The sequence below is a fragment of the Sinohyriopsis cumingii genome, chromosome 12 (genome assembly GCF_028554795.1).
Source record: "Sinohyriopsis cumingii isolate HCF-2022 chromosome 12, ASM2855479v2, whole genome shotgun sequence".
Classification (NCBI taxonomy): Eukaryota; Metazoa; Mollusca; class Bivalvia; order Unionida; family Unionidae; genus Sinohyriopsis; species Sinohyriopsis cumingii.
In genome coordinates this window covers 75,808,415-75,828,441 of record NC_142972.1, presented here as the reverse complement: position 1 = coordinate 75,828,441, position 20,027 = coordinate 75,808,415, and positions in this window count along the sequence as shown.

Here is a 20,027-nt window from a genome sequence, read left to right as displayed (position 1 = left end):
TATTTATCCCTCACATGAACATATTTAGGTTAAGAATCCGAGGATTGTTTTAGCTTCTAGTAACTTCATAGAAAGTGTTACATAACACAAACAATATTATATGATATTCATTTATTATCTGACCTGCATGAACTTAGGCAGTGACATACTTTTAATTTCCATAACAACCAGATCATAAATATATTTTGAAATCTAAAAAGCAGCCATATTTGGTCAAACTTTCCAGAATTATTTTGAGGCAGATTTTGTTTTTCATGGCTTCCATTGCAACCATTCAAGCTCCATAGCAATCAGGTAAAAACACATTTTTATATCTCGAGGAAATGTACAGGTAAAATTATAAGCAAAGAATTGAAGGAAATTTTATCACGACATAATCTATAAATTAATGTGCGTCTTTTTGGTCTCAATGAAAGCCAGGTGAGAAACTTAATTTTTACATCCTCAAAAAAACACATTAATGTTTTCTTTTACTTTCTATCTTTTACATTTTCTTGGGGGGGGTGCACCGGACAGATGCCCCCCCCCCCCCCACACACACACACACACTTTGCCAAAAGAAATAAAAGTGTTTTTATGTGTTTGTAGGTGTGTATGTCTGTATTGTTTATAAAAAGAATTTCGCATAAAAGTTTATTGGAGAGAATTTTGTGTGGGTATTTATGACCTAGTGTTATCTAAAGGGTAATTCCTCTGACCTAGGTTTTATTCCTAGTCAGGGCCATCTACCCATCTACCCTTGTTTTTATTAGTGACCTTTGAAAATGGTCTCCTGTGTGCTATTTGTGTTATCTGTGTCTATGATTTGTTGTATGTGTGCTATAGATTTGTGTGCAAAGACGGTATGTTCGCTCAAAATATATCCCCAGTTGTCCTGTTATAATATTATATAAGGACTCTTTACATTTTCCAGCTTGATTTTATTTATTTGCCAATTTTGAATTTGGCTGAGAAACGGCGTGTTGCATAAAAGTTAAAATAAATCCTTAGTGCTTTAAGTGTGTGATCATGTGTGTCTTTTCTCATTTAACTTTAGTATTGAAATGTACGGTGGGCTCATCTTGAATAAGGAGCCGCATTGTCTTTATTAAAATATGCTTCTCTTGCCACAAGCTTGTGCCCTTTCCTTATTTTAATTATTATCGCCAAAGATATATGTTCCAAAGGGTTTATTTAAAAAGAAGAACAAAAAAAAAAAGAAGAAAAAAAGAGGTGGACGGAATTGAAAGGGTATTTTTTATTATTGAAGGGTAGGTTGAGAATATTAGTTAGATTCTTATCCCCGTGTTTATGTATTGTCTGTCCATATTCTGCATGTGACTTTTTCTGGGAAACTTTCCCAGAACTGTTCACTTTGCGTAGCGCCTTGTGACATAGCCCCGGGATGTTTGTGCCCCATACTTTGCTAACATGCAGGTTCCCTGTTCCCTCTTTATAGAAAAAAGGGGGAGTGGGATTGTTTGTTAATGATTCCAGGTGGTTGAGTAATTTTGAGGCACTTGAGGGGTTTGATTAACTCTGTATATTCTTCTTTTTCCTCCATGAGGTGCGAGATGACGTCAAAGATCCAGCCCGTGATTGACGGTACACTCCCCTATGTGGGAGATAAACCGGATCTCATTCCCACCATATCCCCCCGGGCCCAATTACAGATTAACGATAAAAGCTACACGAACATTTCATAGAGTATTATTATGTTTATATAGGAAGTATAGTTTTCCTTATATGTATAACCTGTCCACACGCCATCATGATTTTTATAATATAATCTATAAATTTGATAAGTAGGTTCTTATGAAAGTCTCCATCCAAGAAGAGTATGTTGTTCCCTCGGTACTTATTCCACTTACTTATTTCCATAATCAGTCTTAACCTCTCAGTTTTTCATTTTATCGCACTGTGCGATGACATGGGTTTTTTTTTGTAAAGTTCGCATTTTTGCCATAACGGACATTACTATTATCATGTGCCGTCTTATAGCCAATTCTCCCGTTAACCAAACATTGTGTAAATACTTAAAAATCAAACGTTGCATTTTTAATGATTTAATTTTGGACCAGTGCCCCCATGTTCTATCCCCCAGTTTTCTTGCTCTGATTTGCACCTTATGCTATTCGCTACTTCCTCCCTTATCCAATTATATGTCCCACCCTTTCGATTTTCCCATGACTCTTTTTTATCTCTATATTTTACCATTATATCCTTTATGGATTTGAATTTTCTAGGTACTTCTAGTTTTTTAGTTAGCAGGTTGTTCTTAGATATGTCCGGTTTGTTTCTAAGTGTAAAACCAAACCACTATATATAAAGAGCCACCCAAGGTGTTATTGGCTCTGAATTTAAAGTCTTAATTCAATTAATTATATTAGAACATTTTAGAAATAATGGACTAGGCAGTGCTAGTCATCCATTTGTAGTGGTTCTGTACAAAGTTTCTTTTACTACATAATACGTTTTAAAACCCCAAATATAATCTATAATTTCCTTGTCAAGTTGGTTTAACCTTGTATTGTCCATATCTACTGATTTTAGTACATAATTATTATTCGAATATAGATAAGTTTTGGCCACCTGGACACTCTCCATAGTATAAAGTGGCGCTAGTGCCCAGATGTGACATTATCTTTGAGTTTTTTAATCATGCTTTTATAGTTTTCTATCTCATCATCCTTTCTAAAATAAATCCCTAGCGCTTTGACCCTATCTTTCAATAGGTGTGGTGGGAGTCCTGGGTAATTCCCTCGCGGAACTTTTTATACAATTCAGCGGTGAGTCCATCTCCGCCAGGCGATTTCTCTTTGGCTAACTGTTTAATAGTTATTTTAGTTTCATCTGTCGAGATGAAATCGTCAGATATGTTCCTATGTTCAGCCGATATCATCTCGAACTTTACATCCTCTAAATATCGATTTATGGTGTTCTGCTCTATTCTTTGAGATGTATATAATTCTCTGTAAAAGTCGAAAATACACTCCATGATTTCTTGTTTCTCTATTAGTTCCTTATATTTATCCCTTATTTTGTTCAATATTTTGTTTCCTCATTTCCTAATCTCCTCCCTTTGGTATAGGCCTTCAGCTTTTGTATACAATTCAGTAAATTTCCCCGCTCTTACCTGTCTTCCTTTTAATTCATCATCCTTTATTTGGCTTACACGTTTCTTTATTTCCTCCTTTCTTTCTTCTGTATTTTATTTTTCAGGTTGCTGTATTAATGCCTCTTTTTCCAGTTTTTGTAATTCTTTCCTCCTCCTAGAGTAACTGATCGCCTCTTTTATTTTATTTTTAAAAATATCCCATTCTTTCATAATGTTCCTACTCTCAACGTTAAACTTCAAAAGGTCTCTTTTTATCATATCTGTAAACTCCGATTCCTCCAAGATCCTGTTATTAAATTTCCATTTTCCTATTCTCCATTTATTTATAATTTTTATATTTATTTCTATGTTTATCGATTTATGGTCTGAACTTTTGATGTCGGTTATTTTTACGTTTTTATACAGGTTATTTTCATAATCAGTCACATGGAACTTGTTCAGTCTATTGGCCTGTTTGTCCTTGTACTCGTATGTAAACTTTGTTCTTAGCATATTTCATTTTCTACATATGTCGACTAATTTATTTTTTGTTAGAACGTTTTCCATCTCATGTTTAGCGGCTTTATCACTGGGTTTTAACTACATTGTTCTGTCTACGTTATCTCCCACCCTGTTAAAGTCCCCGCCTATCATTAAGTTTTCCATTGAATAGTTGTTTAAGTACTTATTTAGGTTTTCTATTTTAAAAAAAATCTTATCTCTATTAGATGGGAGGTATATATTTATAAAATGATATTTTTCAACTATTATATGAATCATTCTTCCCTTAAATAATTCCCCTTCTTCATTCTTCTCCCAAACTATACCTCTCCTGTTTCTAATTATCAATGTAAATCCCCCTTATATCATCTTTAAAATAATTATTGGTTATCACAATTGGTTAAATTTCATTTCTATCCTATCGTTTATTTCTCTCCTGTTAATTTATTGTCTGTCTCCTGTATGAAGATTATGTCATAATTAGATTCTTCTATAATTCTGTCTGCTTTCTCTTTATTAAACCCAGCTGTGTTTACTGAGGCTACACGGAAGTTTAATTATTCTATTTCTCCTCTCATGCCAGGTTAACGCATCTCTTGAAAGGGAATCATCTAAACTTTATATTGTTGTTATTATTTTCTTGCTTATGGTGCTTTAATTTATTTTAGACTAAGTATTATGTAGGTTAAGTCGTATGCATACATTTAAGTTTGGGGGCACTGGCCCCTTTCATGGTCATGTTCACCAGAGGTTTCACTTGAAAGGTTATTAATGTGTTGCGGGTCTGATTAATTTCATTGTCTTTTTCTTCGTCCTGTTCCAAACTTGTGTCCGTCTCATTTTCAAGGTCAGTGTCCATGTCTGTGTCTGCATCCGTGTCCATTTGTGAGTTGTGGGTTTGGGGTTCTTCCCCCTTTTTCTTCTCTTTACCTGCTACAGGTACTTATCAGGCGTCCCTACTATCTGGGAAATTTGGTTCTCGCCTGATGGAGAAGTCATCCCCAAATGACGGGCTCGATCCTGATACTGTCTTTTTCTTTTCTTTGTCCTTGGTTTGGGAATAGGTGTCAACGTTAAAGGCTTTAAGCCTATAAGGTCCACCGTGCCCTCTTCAGTCTGGGATGGGTCTTTTCCCTCCAGGGAATTTTCCTCTTCCTCCTGGAGACTGTTTAAAAGGCAAAAGTTTTTTTTTTTCTTCTAGAATGTTCCCCTCATTCCCTTCATTTATGGCACTGTATGGTCTACCAGCTTTATTTGGGCTGAGGAAGTTCTGCCAGTCTACGTTTCTTGCTGCAGTTTCGTCCATGGTTGTTACATATGTTGCACTCACGGTTAGAATTTTTCCTCAGTATTGTTTTTCTCTAGATTTGTGGCACCTGTACCTTGCTCTTGTACCTCTTTTTGCATTGCATTTTGTCCGTTTTGAGAGTTTTGGGGTTCTTGGATTATGCCTCGTTTGATTTGTTCTAAGAGCTTGCTAATTTCTTTTTGCATCCCTTCACTCTCTCCCTCTTCTAGGTATATGATTTTATTTGCAGCTTTGGCTGCGTAAGTTGTGCCTTTCGCTACCGCTAACAGTTGATTTTTGCAATCTTTAGGGGCATGACCCACCTGTTTACAGCGGGGGCAGAGTCTGTCCATTTCACAGCCCTGTACCAGGTCATGAGGAGGAAACCCATCACGTAAAAGTACGTTGGGATTTTTTTGGCCTCCTATTTCAACACTTTGACAAGCAGGACCCCGAACTTGACGTTTTGAAAGTCCCATATCGTTGCCATCTTGCTGTGCTTAACATGGGTTTTATATTTCTTTTCTATCTTGTCTGTAATCTCATTAGTCTCAATTTCCAGAGGGACCCCTGAGACAAAGATGTCCACTAGCATGGCTTCTACCTCTCTTACATATGGGGTGCTACTGTCACCCTGGCTTTAATGCCTTTAACTTCCAACTCTTGGAAGTCTAGCAGTGGATTGTCATAATTCTTTGGGTATATAATGTATTTTTTGCCCCCCCCCCCCCCCCGCCCATTTTGCAGGCCGTCAATTGCATTTACATATATCCCCTTCACTGTCAATGCCATCAACATTTCTGATTGTCTCGGGCATGTAGTTGTATCACCAAAATCAATAATTTGGCACCCCGAGGGATAATAGGCTACAAGCATTTGGTGATCCCCAATCCCTTCTTTCTGGGTCTTGAAGTAACTAAGCTTAGTTCCACTTGGATGAATTGTGTTAGTCCCAATCTGATATATTGCCTTGGTGTGAATAGTTCTCAATTTGAAAAGGAATTTGAAAACTGAGTAGTATTCACGTTGATATTTCTGATCCCCTTCGAGGACCTAAAACTATACTAAATTCAAACAAAATGCAAAATTCAAAATTCAAAACTTGGCTAAGTAAACCTTAAAGGTTCTACACAGTTGCAATCCTGCACACACCAGTCTACATGAAATGAAAAATAAAATCAAGCATAAAGGACAAAATAAGGAAAAGTTGTGTCTTTAAGTTAGTAAAAGTTGACAGGTGTGGATATGTAACTACACTCCACCACTGTCAGTGTAGATAATGTATGTAAATGTACAAATAATTACCAAGACACTTCACTGGATCGCTGTGGACTTTCGCGCTGTTTGCTTTGTACGTGCCATAACAAATGAAGACTTTACTTCTCCTTATATCAACCATGTGGAAACATATTTCAGTATTTTTAAACTACACCAGTAATTTACGGCAAACTTTATTTTTTTTTAAAGTTATATCACTTTATTTCTTAAAAAGTTGTATCTTTATGGGGGGCTTTGATATTCTTTCAAACCAGAATTATTATTTTTTACCTAGAGATAGTTTTTATTTCTCCAACTAATATAACAGATGTAACAAGCTCCTGTTGTTTACAAATGAGATTAAGATTATTTTTTAAAGCTATTTGCGTCCCAAAATGTTAATTTTAAAAGATTACACCTGGCCTCCATTAAATGTCCGATCCCCGAGCTCAATGCAATATGTGCAAAAATCTTTTAATCTTGTTTTACATGCAAGTTGCTTTAATTTCTTACTTTTATTTGAATATGAGCTTAGTGAGCCATCTCAGGCCCACTTGAACCTCTTATACTTGATTTTGTTAAAAGTATGTTTCATTAATCATTATGCAAATCACTTCATTTTTTTAAAGGACGCAACCCTTGATTAACAGCCATCGTTCAAGAGTTGTGGCCAGTTCAAAATATTTTCTTTTTCTACTTTCATATCAACAAGTGGGCAGTATATGGGATTTACATTGTCCATCTTTATGTCCATCTTTCTGTCTTCTTTGCCCATGTTATAACTCCTATACTGCTTCACTTGTTATCATCGAACTTATTGCGGTATGGATGGAGTTTGGATGAGCATGGGTTGTGCACCAAGGACTTTCCAGGGTTTATTGAGAACCAAAAAGTAATGGTTAAAAATTGTGTCTGAATTGTAGTCACAAAACCTCCTCTCCTATTGCCATCACACTGGACTAAAGGATGGATGTGTGTTGCTGACCAGAGTGATGCTGTTGTGATCTAGTTTTCAAGACATATTAAAATTGCTTAAAAAATTAATTCATCTTTTCTGTCTGGACTGTAAATCCTATCTGCTAAAACATATTTACATAACACTTGCACTGTGTGTGCATATTGGAATGAACATATACACAAAAAGTGGATGACTGTACCCTGTAGCAAGATTGAAACCAAATAGGTATGGATTAAGTGAAAGCACTGAACACAGTGAGTGTGAATGAATGTTCATGATAATAAAGTATGATAGTTTATATACACCCTCACCAAAAATATTAATATAACAACCAAATGGAAACAAAAAACACGAACACTGTAACAAGACTTAAAACCAGACACAACGTTTATCGCTTTACACGTAGCGTTAGTGTTCCTGCAGAGATTTAATTACACAGGATCGTTATGCATAAACAAGATACTGACACCAAAGCTGGAGCTAGACACTCCCTTAATTTATAAAAAAAAATCACCTGATGATGTTATGATATGTTATATGATACTGGTGTTATCATATATAAAGACTGTAACATTTCATTCACCATAATGTGAAAATGGATTTAATAAAATGCATGTGGTTCTTATAGCCAGATGTTTTGTTCAAAATTTCAAAATACCCAGTTCAAAGTTCAACATTCACAGTTCAAAAGTCACATTCATTGAAAATATTTATCCAGGGGTTGTTCCACCCGCTTTATGAACTCGACGGTTCTTTGGAATTCCATTAACTTCTATATGAAATGCCGATATATTTCGAATATCAAGGTACTGTACACCACATTCATGTAGATTCCTATGGTAATGACTTGCCAATGTGACGACTGATTTTCCTTGTCCTTGCCGCACCACCCAACATTCACTGATGTTGCCAACTATATTGCTCTTCTTGCCATTTTGTCAACTATGAGGACCTGTTGCCACTTATGTTTCCCTTTTCCGACACTGAGGCCCTGCTGCCAGACCTCGGATGCTTATATTTCAAACAAAATTGGGTAACTATAGCTTATTTTTGAAGATTTGTTTCAAACTTGCTAGAAAAAAATGTGCCCATCCTTCCCATTTGAGCTGCATTTTTAAGACTGAATGTCCATGGCATACAGCGAGGCATGTATCAAAGTGAGACTGATCCGCCTTTTGCTTCACACAACCTCAGCTTATATTAGACCCCAATATATCATGCATCATGAGGCTCAAGTAAGTCTGAATCACTTACTTGTGTATGGCTATCATGCATATTGAACTGGCTTATATTAAAAGGCATGCATCCTGTCCAGACTTCATGGGTCCAGTATCTCTAAAAATGTCAACTGATATGAAATGATGTATAATATGTTATACGATAACAGATTTCCTATTGTTAGCATAACAAGCATTACTAATTAAATTCCTGTTGAAGTTTTTGCCAAAGACAAGGCACGCTTACTGATCCGACGTTGTGTATTTCATGGCTGTAAGAAGCATGTTCCTCCTGTTCCCTTACTGAAAAATCTGTTAAATGTAACTCATTTAAGGGGGACATTCAATCGATATCAAGTTTTATACACCCACTCTGAAGGTAATCCTCTCACTTTTGAAAGTGCTTCATATGGACATAAATGTTCATGTTACTTTTAATTTTGTTTTCCCTTTCTTCTGTCCTATTCAAGATGTCAACCAATTGTGAAACTGAGATAGTGTTCAATGTAAAACGAGGTCAAGTTTAGACACAAGTAGTGATTTCCATGTTTAAAAATAGAGCATGATTTCAAGTAATATGGTCACATGACACCACAATGTGTAGTTTGATATGCAAATAGTAGATAGACTAAGAGATGCTTCGACGTTCATTTATATGGTAATAGAAAACAATTTACTGATGTCGCCAATATGATGAAATATTGATGAATTAGCAAGCTGGACTGAATCAGAGCTTAATTTTGTCAAAGACAATAACTAGAAAAGTATGTATGTATGCAAAAATGCATTGGAGTCCGAATCACCGAAATAAAGTCTCATGCTGTAGTTTGATCTTTTCTTTCATATGCAGTCAAATAAATATAGCAACCTCTGGTTTTAGTTTATAATAATTATAATAATAAAATGATAATGATGAGGACTTTCTAAAGTACCTAATCTGTATAAGCCGTAAGTGAATTGCAACATTAGATAACACATAAAACATATAATGATACTGTTACGAAAATAAACACCATAAAATTAGAAAACAGAAACATGCTGAAAATAATTATGGTAAGGAAAAATTGTTTTCAAGTCTGTTTAGATGTGTTTCAAGAACACACTTGAATGAGATCACATCATATTTGTGTCTAAGTTCAGTGGACAATTCGTTCCACGTTGCTGGGCCCTAGTAAGCAAAAGAACGTCGTCCGTATGACTTTGATATGAGAATAATGAGAATACGGGTGTTGGAAGATGAGGTTAAGTATTTTGCTGGTGTGTACACATGGGTGAGGTGATTTGGCATGTTGGACTGGAGCCATTCAACAAAACGTAGCACAGAAAACAAGTTTGGTGTTTGATTCTGGATCGAATGCGTAGCCAGTGTAGGGTACAGAACAAGGTGTATGTGTGCTCGGTTTATGATAATCTAAAGATGACCTGAGCTGCGTGTTTTAAACTTCTTGAAGTTTCTCCAAGATACTAAGATGAACCGGATATAACTGAATTTCAGTAGTCCAGGCATGAGAGTAGTAAGGAACACACAAGTGCTTTAGTGGCATCAACTGACAGAAAATTGTAGCTGATGCATCTCAGCTCCAGATATACATCCTTGCATATGTTTATGACATTTTGGTGCAATGAGAGAGTACATTCGAGAGTAATACCTAGGTTTCTTACTGACTGTGTAAAATCAATGTTGGTGTTGCTGATACTTGATGCTTGAGGTAAAGGATGTAAATGAGAAAGTCTTTGTGTTGTAATCAGAATGGCTTCAGTTTCATCATCATTCATCTGCAGCTTGTTACATGTCATCCATGATATCACATTTGAAATGCACCTCTCTACGCCTTAGATGGTAGCATCAACTTCAGTTGGGTGTCTAGATTTGTATATTTGGGTGTAATCAGCGTACAACTGGTGACTCACTGGATGACGATATATGACACTTGATGGCAGATGAGTTTATAAAATGAAGTGAACAGGTCCATAAACAGCTGTGAAACACCAAAAACATAGATCTGCTGGGCTGGAGTGTTTTCCATTCGTGGACACAATTTGTGTTCTGTTGAACAAGAATGACTTGAACCATAATAAGGTTATATGATGAATGTCAAAATACATGTTGTAGACAGTGAAGTAATATATCATAGTCTATTGTGTCAAATGCTGCAGACAAATCAAGCAGGGTGAGGACTGTAATATTTTCACAATCCAAAGCAGAGAGGAGGTCATTAACTACTTTTAGAAGGGTATTAATAACATCAGTTAGTGAACATAATATTGGATCTAAGCACTCAAGCAGCAGTGATGTCGGAATCGACTCATGTTCAAATGACTTTGGGGCACTCGTCATCAAGATTGCATATCCTAAGCCCATAGAGACAGGTCCAAATGATGCTAAATGTTGCCGCTGAAATTCTGTATCGCAACTCTATGGTTATGATGGGTCAATTGAAATTGTGTTGTCTAGTTTATCTCTAATGGGTTGTCACGGAAGAATATTTCAAACAGATAGGCTGAAGAGAAGGTAGTTGCAAGTGGTGTATATTTGTTCCTTGACGTTAGATTGTTAGTAATCTTGAAGAGCTCTTTGTGGCTGGAACTCTCAGCGATCTTAGTACTGTAGTGGGCTGGTTTCTCTGCATGGACTATGTCTGTGACATTCTTTTAGCGGCTTCATATATTTGCTTATGAATAGTGAGTCTGGTGGAAAGCCAAATCCTCTCGGCCTTACTGTATTCTCTTTTAGTAGTGTATAGCTGGTCCCTCATACTGCTATACCACGGAGAACATCTGAATTGATACTTTGTACTTGGTGCTGGGCTTGTTTGTCAAGTAATGAATGCAGGCAGTTATCAATTTGTTTTGCTGTAGAAGGTATCAAAGTTGTTAGGTTTGCTTGCATGTCATGCATTAGTTGGGTTCTATTCATCATACGGAGATTTCTCTTAGTAGCAAATAAAGGTGGAGGGTTAGGGAATGATACATCGAGATGGCATATGATGCAGAGGTGATTTGATGCAAGTTCATGGGACACTAGGGAAGACTGTAGAATATTATCATCAAGTCTATGAAGAATCCAGTCTAACATGTGACCTTGTTTATGGGTGGGTTGGCTAACTGACTGTTTGAGGTTGGAAACGTAAATGGAATCTAGGAGTTTTTATGTGCATGGGTTTCAAGGACAGTCAAAGTGAAAGTTGAAATCTCCAAGAATAATCAGGTTGCCACCTATCGAATTTCCGTACTCCAGGAGATTTGGAAACAGTTCCAAAGAGAGAGATTTAGTCATCTCTTTTCTACCAGGAGAGCGGGGGTTGAGAGTCGAAAAAATGGACTGACCTGTATTCTAGTGTGAGTGTGGTTTGGACTAGTTGAAACGATGTGTGGTAGAAAATGATGTGTAGTGTGGTTATGGTGGTTGATCATGGAGTTCTCTGCGTTTACATAAATTCCACGCATCACATATTGCAAGAGTCAAAAATGGCTGAAAAAATAACTTTTGTGGAACATAATTATGTTTCTATTATTTCTAATTTTATTACGTTGCCAAATGCATGATTTTTTGACATGATTGATATGCTTATTCCACCGCAAGATATTCATCCACTTGTACATCAAGTTTTTGTCGGATAAATCAGCAGCCAAATCTGTATCGATTCTGATGGATAGTTTGAGTCTGATGTCACCTATTCGTTAATTCATGCAATTTGGAGCATATACATCTGTCTGCAGCACACGAGTGTACATTGTAGGCATTTTCTCCTGGCTCTTGAGTTATGGTCAGTCGAAGGGTCCATTCGGCGATATTTACTATATATTTTGGATCAAATCCTATTTTAGTACGTTGTAAATCCACGTAGAATAACACAACCCTACCCTCCTGTGGTTAATTTAAATCTTGTGGCTACATACGGCTGTTATCAAATACAGGTGTCTAAAATGTACGCTGATGCATTGTGGAGAGAGTTGTCTGCAGCAAACGTATGATTTAATGACTGTTACCTAAACCGTCCATAATACTCTGTACAGAATCTCATCATTTTTCTCCATGTGTAAACTGGTATAACATACTAACGATTCAGACAGCTATACTACAGTCTTGATCGCCTAGGTTTGGTAAAACTTGTATTTTGTCTGTATTACTTATCATTATAAAAACTAGGACAACGTTTGTCAAAATGAACAAACGTTTTCATTTAACTATAGAATCTCCATGATCTGGATATAAAATGAAGCACATAACATTATTTACAAACCACATGTGCACATTGAGGGTAACCTACGTGTAAACCACAGCAACTCAAACGAGTCACAACCACGCAGATAACTAGATTTTGGATGACAAATGCTGAAATAAGTGTTTACAATAACAATTAAGTCAGTTTTATTTGATATATTTTGTTGCTACACAAAAAGACAACATGGATTCTCAGAATATTACTTTCTGATCTTTGTAAGGATACAAGATATTCCTTTTCAGATTTTTAGCTATAGGAAATGTCATATTCATTCGTTATGCAAAAATATTATTTTAAAGATGGGAACCAAATTCAGCTGCAATTCAGAGGCTTTGCAGACAGCAAATTACTGTGCTTTGCATGATATATTACTTCTTTCTACCCTCCTCTATTCTTAAGAATGTAGTGAGGCACAAAGTGTTGCCCTTATCCATATGTCCAGTCACTTTGCCTCTGCACAGTATTGCAGACTTTTGTTGAGGCAAGTATGTATAGGTTACCGACTGTGAATTGAAAAATATTAGAACAGAGGTCATGTGGCGCAGGATGCACGAGCTAACGAGATCATTCTGCTCCACATGAATGTGGGTCCAATATCTCTTAATACTCAGCAAATATGCTTGTTTTTAAGTATATAATAAAAAGGACAGAGTACTAATATATATTGACCATCATTGATGTGGTACAGAATGCCTTCACAAGCTCAGGCATCCTGTGCCAAATGACCCTGGTTTCAATATTTCTTCATACACAGTCAATAACCTATACTTATGAGCCAGTAAACCTCGTATTCAGTGACACTTCACATTGGTTGGTATGACAGGTTTACTGGTTCACAACATTTCATCAAAACAAAAGCTATATTATTGTTTTTGTTACATGATTTATGCTAAAAGTGTAATTCAGAGTGGTGAAAATACCATTTCAGCTGCATTATGCCACAAACAAACATTGGAGAACATAATTGTCTCTACAGCTTTGGAACTTAACGTTTAATCTGCACTAATAGCAATGACTAACACAATCCTTGCTTTAAGTGCAGATTAAAAGTTATTTTCCAAAAGTGCAAAGTCGATTTTATTAAATACCCTATTTGTCTGTGTATGTATGCATGCATGTATAGGGTTTGAAGACAGACACATTAACACGGATGTGCCTTTAAACCCTATTCATGCATGCATACATACACGGACAAATGAGGCATTTAATACAAATGTAGCAGTTGCAAGCTTGACACTACGTTTGTTATGGCAGTAAAACTTTAAACTCCCAAAAGATCCCACAAATTTGTAGCATAAAATCACTTTTACAGTTCTGAAGCTTAACTTTTGATCTGTGCTTATAGTCAAGATAGTGCAGATGTACCTTTAAAACCTACATATATGCATACATGCTTAGAAAAATAAGGTTAATACAAATGTGGTGGATGCAAGTTTGACACTATGTATGTTAAAATATGGAATGAAAACTTTTAAAAAAGTTGATCTTGTCTTTTTTTCGTGCCCTAAAAAAGGTATCAGATGTATCTAAAATCCTAAAGTTTTCCTTCCATCCTCTCATTTCATTAATTTACCCTAGAATAGGGTCAGACTTACATGTACATATGCCACCTGGGATCTAATGACGTAAACTCACAATTAAGATTATTTGCTTTGCCATGAAAACAATTAAGACAAAATAAATTACTAGTATATAGCAAAAATGAATCGAACTTCAGCCTCCCTCAAGCCATAATATAAATTATGCAATCAAGTTAGTAAAATCACATTGTAATAATCGTACAGTATTGATATACAGGTTTGTTACATCGGACAGCAAGGCTCATGATGCCCTGTGCGCTATTCAACATATTCATTTAAATATAGCGGTTATGTTAATTATATTAGCCTTGCTGGTTATTAGTGAAAAATCCCTAACAATCCGTTTATTACTTAATAAGATCCCATGATTTATTGCATTCATTTTTTTATGAAAAGTCGCTATATCATTATTTCCTCTCGTTGATATGATATAGGGTTTTTGAATATTTATAAGTTATTTAACTTTTTGTTTTACTCCTTGCCGAGTTCTGTAACTAATTGAGACCTATTTATATATAACACTTCATATTTACTTTAACACCGTATGCGCTAAATTTATTAAAATCACTTTTATACTAATCTTGTACTATTAGTATTTTATAGATTCATTTGGTCGGATTTTGTCCTGTATCATGGATCAAAAAACGACATCATAAGCCACAATCCGACGAACGAAGCTGAAAGCTGTAAAAATGTACGCATGCTAGGATACCAAAATCCGACGTATCGAAGCCAGCTATGTCCGCCAGCTTTGGTATGTTGGATTTTGTATGTATATGGAGAACAAAATCCGAACTTCGATTCGAAATCTAACATTATCTGTTTATATCTCCGTATCACGTATGTTTTTATTAATTTTAAAAAGAACCATATTATCGAATATGGTTATAGACAGTGCATAATACTACTTTTATTATAAAATAAAACTGCCTTTGAAAGCAATGCCAACTAAGTGAATTCCTCCATGTCAAACCGGCCTCTTTTTGTTATAATTTGAATATATTTGTAATTTCGAATTAAATATGTTTTTTAATTTTCAACATAAAATTGTTACCAATAGAATGTCGTTGGCTATTATTCAACCATTATAATATACTCAGAAATTAATGTGTATTGCGCGTTTAAATGTTGTGAATTTAAATATTAAAGTTCCCCACTTATGCAACCGGTTTATTTTGTTTTTTCAGAAGTTTTCAAATCGTGTTTAAAATAATTTACCGACAGATATTCAATTATAATTATTTACATAGAATATATTGAACCTTTTTTTTTTCAAAAATTAATAATCAAGTCAATTTACGTATTTATATTTTCTTTTTGAAACAAAATGAAACGTCGATGTCATGTTCCTTGTTTCGTGCCTTTTAATGAAAAAAAAACATTTATCCTTGCAATTAGGAAAAAGTACCAATATTTCTCGGTAGATTTTTCCCCGTCATAGTGACACCAATATCGCCTTAATATGTTTATAAATAACAACGCAAAAGCGATTTTCTCACAAAAATTGCCCTGTATGGTTCATATGTCGGTTTCAGCATTTTTATGACTGTTTTCACAACTGTATTTGCTACTGCAATGTACATGATACCGTTGGAAAGATAATGAAATTTCCCGTATTCTCACGCCATTCACGCCCTTCTACTCCTTAAGATAACAATGCTTTTTCTCGTCAGGTCGATATCAGATTTTACGTTCTGGCTTTTCTCCAATTTACCAAAAGCCGGTTTCAAAAAATGGAAAATATTTTTTATCTGTCATATGTATGTTTTTTTTAAGCTGGCATATTCAGATACGCTGATCATTATCCATCTAATTTACTATCTGAAAATTGTGTTGCTTTTACAAGAAAGAAATAATTACTTATAAAATTAGCCATCTAGTGCACTAACCGGACGTCGGTTTTACAAGACAAACTGTTAAAGTGGACTTAAGGAATAATAAGGTGAACCTCAATTTACTGCGTCCCACCTCCCACCCCTATAAAATAAATTACACACACATTATTACAAATATTGAGACGCCGGCTGTTGACCAAGATATATTCGCTCAGTGCATGCTGGATATAAAGACCGATTCAAACAATAACACTGCAATGTAACTGATTGACGGTCTTTAAAAATACTCGACCTAATTTCGGGGGTGTTGTCCATTTTATGTTAAATAAATAAATGGAGAAGGATAAGATTGTTGTGGTAGTATATTATTTCCGCTCTTCTAAACCTACATAAATGAGAGTTAGAAATGTCCTTTTACATATTAGGAATTAATCACGGCTATTTTTCCAAACAAAGAAAAGCGTGTGCAATCCAGAGACTGACAATACATACTTCAGACTCGATTCATCCATGGAGTTTATGTGTCTTAAATTGAAGATACTCTGAATTTCTAAGTTAGCCACCAGGAGAACATGGACCACGGAAACTAAAATGGGACTAATATTAGTTAGGGATGGAGGACGAGAAACAAACTGTGTAGTTTGCTCAAATTTTAGTTTATAATACCGTTAAACACCTTTGTTTTAAACATATTTTATTGTCATTTAATTTAATAATATGGCATTCGACGCGAGTTGTCAAACTCATCTAGATTTTTCCCAAAAGATACAAAAATGGTCCAAATATACCATTCGTTTAACAAAGGTTCGAGTGCATATGAAAAGCAAGGTAAAAAATTTCATCTATTACAAGGCATGTAACATTTCAAAGGACAGACAGAAGTGAAATATACGTATGTGCATCAAGAGAGAGAGAGAAGACATTGCACTGGCTATAGTCACTATTGTATATTTCGTTTATTTTATAGATTCGTTACTTAGAATATAATTGTAAGCGCTAGAAATGTCTAGTTCCGAGAATATATTTATTAACATTTAGAAATATTACATAGTTTGTTTCTTTACTTATATCGACGTCACATTCCAATAATACACTTAATAAGACTTAGACTAGGAGTGTACTGAAAGATAGAGCGAAAGAGTTGGGATCTTTGGGTATTAAGTAAAGGGCAGTAGACAAACAAAGTGTTCGACATCTTTATTATCATAATCACATGAACACGTGGAAGAGATAAATAAATTCACCATGTAAAGGTCGGATTTCAGGGGACTACCCGCAGCTCTAAGTTTAGATATTAAGATGACGATTGCCAGTAGCATAATATTGTGATGACCCGTTTGTTGAAATAGAGAAACGTTTCTTAAAAATAGAAAGATTTTGAAGATTTCGGATATCGTCAGCGAGAGAGTTCCAAAGACGAATTGTATATGGGTAAAAGTTCGTCTGAAAAAATAAAGTCTGGAGGAGTCTTTTCATGAAAAACCCATGTTCATATGACCATCCATTCAGGAATAGTAGTGATAACAAGACTTTCAAGATGGTCTCTGTGGCAGTGATATTGAATGTCCAAGCAAAACCATTTTCATTTAGGACCAAGTAGACCATGGAATGAATGTGTATACAGTTTCAAGGCTATCCTCCGAGTAGTTTAGGAGAAGTAGTGATAACAAACATGCTAACAGACAATCAGATGATGAATGGATGCCAGAGAACAGACCATCCCATAAGCTCCTCAAGTCTATGACCAGTAGAGCTATAAAAAGTAACGTTAGTTTTTTTCTTCAATTTACCTGTTAAGTCCAAGAAGTGAAGACCAATCAGTGATAATAGTCTTTTGAGAGGAGCATATCTGAAGTAATGCCAAACTGTACACTTTATAACCCTATTTACAACCAGCAATCATACACCAAAACAATGGAAATACAAAATTATTTTAATGTTACCTAACGTATAAAAGGTCTTTTTTAAATAGCCAGTATAATCAGTGAGGAAAACCTGGGAAATTATATTCCTTTAAAAGTCAAACCTAGTGCAACCTATGAAACTGTAGACTGGAACCTTAAAAAAATGAACATTTGTGCAATTGCTTTTCTCTTTTTCATTTCATCATGTATGATTTTCTCAATAAACTCATACATTAATATTGATGCTATGAATAAAAAATAAGCTAATCCTGCTGTTGTTGATACACTGTTTTCTGGCAGTATTGTGCCTGATATGTTTCTAATTCTGGGGAAATTAAATGTTTTAGAACACTGAAGTAACATAAACTTGGATTAGGTGAAAGAAAAATGTAGGAAAAATGTTTCTTTTCATTCATTTAAAACAAAATAAAGGAAAAATTACAAGGCAGATTCACTTACTTCCTTATACTACTGTTAGAAGAATGAGCAAACTTTGTACCCTTTGACCTCTGTGAACCTGATCTTTTTCATCCCAATTCAGCATATACATTTTATCAGTGACATCTCTGGAATGAATGTGGTAAGTCTTGTGTTCCTGTCTTTAGCATAATAATGGTTGCTATGTTGAGAAAATACAATATGCATTTTTGAAATAGCTCACGTTTCATATTCATGACCGATTCAGATAAAGTTTGATTTGTTCAATTACTGATAAATGCACTGAGACAGTTACTTGAAAATAAAACAAGTTCCCTTTAGATTGTGTCTGAAAACATAAGTTCATGAAAAATTGTTTTGTAACATATCATCTCAAAATTATACTGCATTAAAAAATATTTTGGCAAACAATTTTTGGTGTCTGAAACCCAAGAGCCTCCAAATACACAGAAAATAAAGTATTTTGTTTTAAAGGTCTGATAGGTACTGACACTACCACACAATCTAGTTGTTGTTGTTGTTGTTGAGTTTAATTATAGTGGCGTGTGCACAATTGTGCATGTGCTACTTTTTTCTGACTGCACCGCAACCTGTTAGTTGTTCCTGGGGAAGGGAATGGTGCCACTTCCCCAGGCTTTTATGGATTCAAGGAACCCTGATAGTTTGGCCTCAATCTATTGGTCCATAAAGGTCCCTTACAGTTGATTGGTTGGCTGTCATTAGTGGGAAGGAGAGCTCGGGAACGGTTTGCTTGCTTTACATCGCTGGTTTCTTGTTGCATTTGCCTGGTGTTTCTGGTTAAAAAGTGCATGGTAAATGGATCGGATGTAATGTCAATATTTATCCTTGCACAACTGTTGAAGTATAGGTATTTGGTAAGTCCAGGAAAAAAGCTTTCATGCCTCTTTTATCTTCTACTTTGTGGCTGTATGGTGTTTAAACAATTTATAAAATATGATGGCCAAATAACTGCATGGGATAATGTTGGGACCTCATGTCTGATGACTGACTTATTGAGTTGATAAATAGTCATTGGAACCCATTTGTTGGTTTTGTATAGCAAACATTGCCATTTGAGGACTTGTGTATCTATGTATCTGTGTATACCATATCTGAAAGATATTTTTTACTGGTAGGTAGGTATACAAGCAAAAATGATTCTAAACAGACAGGTAGATAAAGAGCAATTAAAAAAATTATATCTAAGTGTTAGAAATAGCAAACATTGTACCCTTAGACCTCTATGAACCTGATCTGTTCTCTTTCTATTCAACCTGTAAACTTTATCAATGACATCTCAGGAATGATTGTGGTACGTCTTTTGTTCCTGTTTTTAGCATAATATTGGTTGCTATGTTGAGAAAATACAATATGCATTTTTAAATAACCCACTTTTTCTCATGTGCTGGGGTTTGGGGGCTTGCGTCCGACTTTGGGATCAACAAATACTGCCCTGTGGAAGAAATGCATAATAATTATTCAAAAGGACAATTTAGATGCTCACTATTTCAATGTTTCACCTATATCACCAAAATTAAATTGTACAAATAATAACACTTGTTTGATATTTATGGTTCTGCTCTGGATATTAAATACTTCTGAAACCGGGACTGGTGTAAGGCAAAGTTGCGTCCATTTGCAACAAGTTCAGTGGAGAAAATGTTAACATACCTCTATGCAACTTTCATTAACTGTGACTAAAGTTTCTTAATATGTTGCATTAGAGAAACAACAGGCTGCCTAAAGA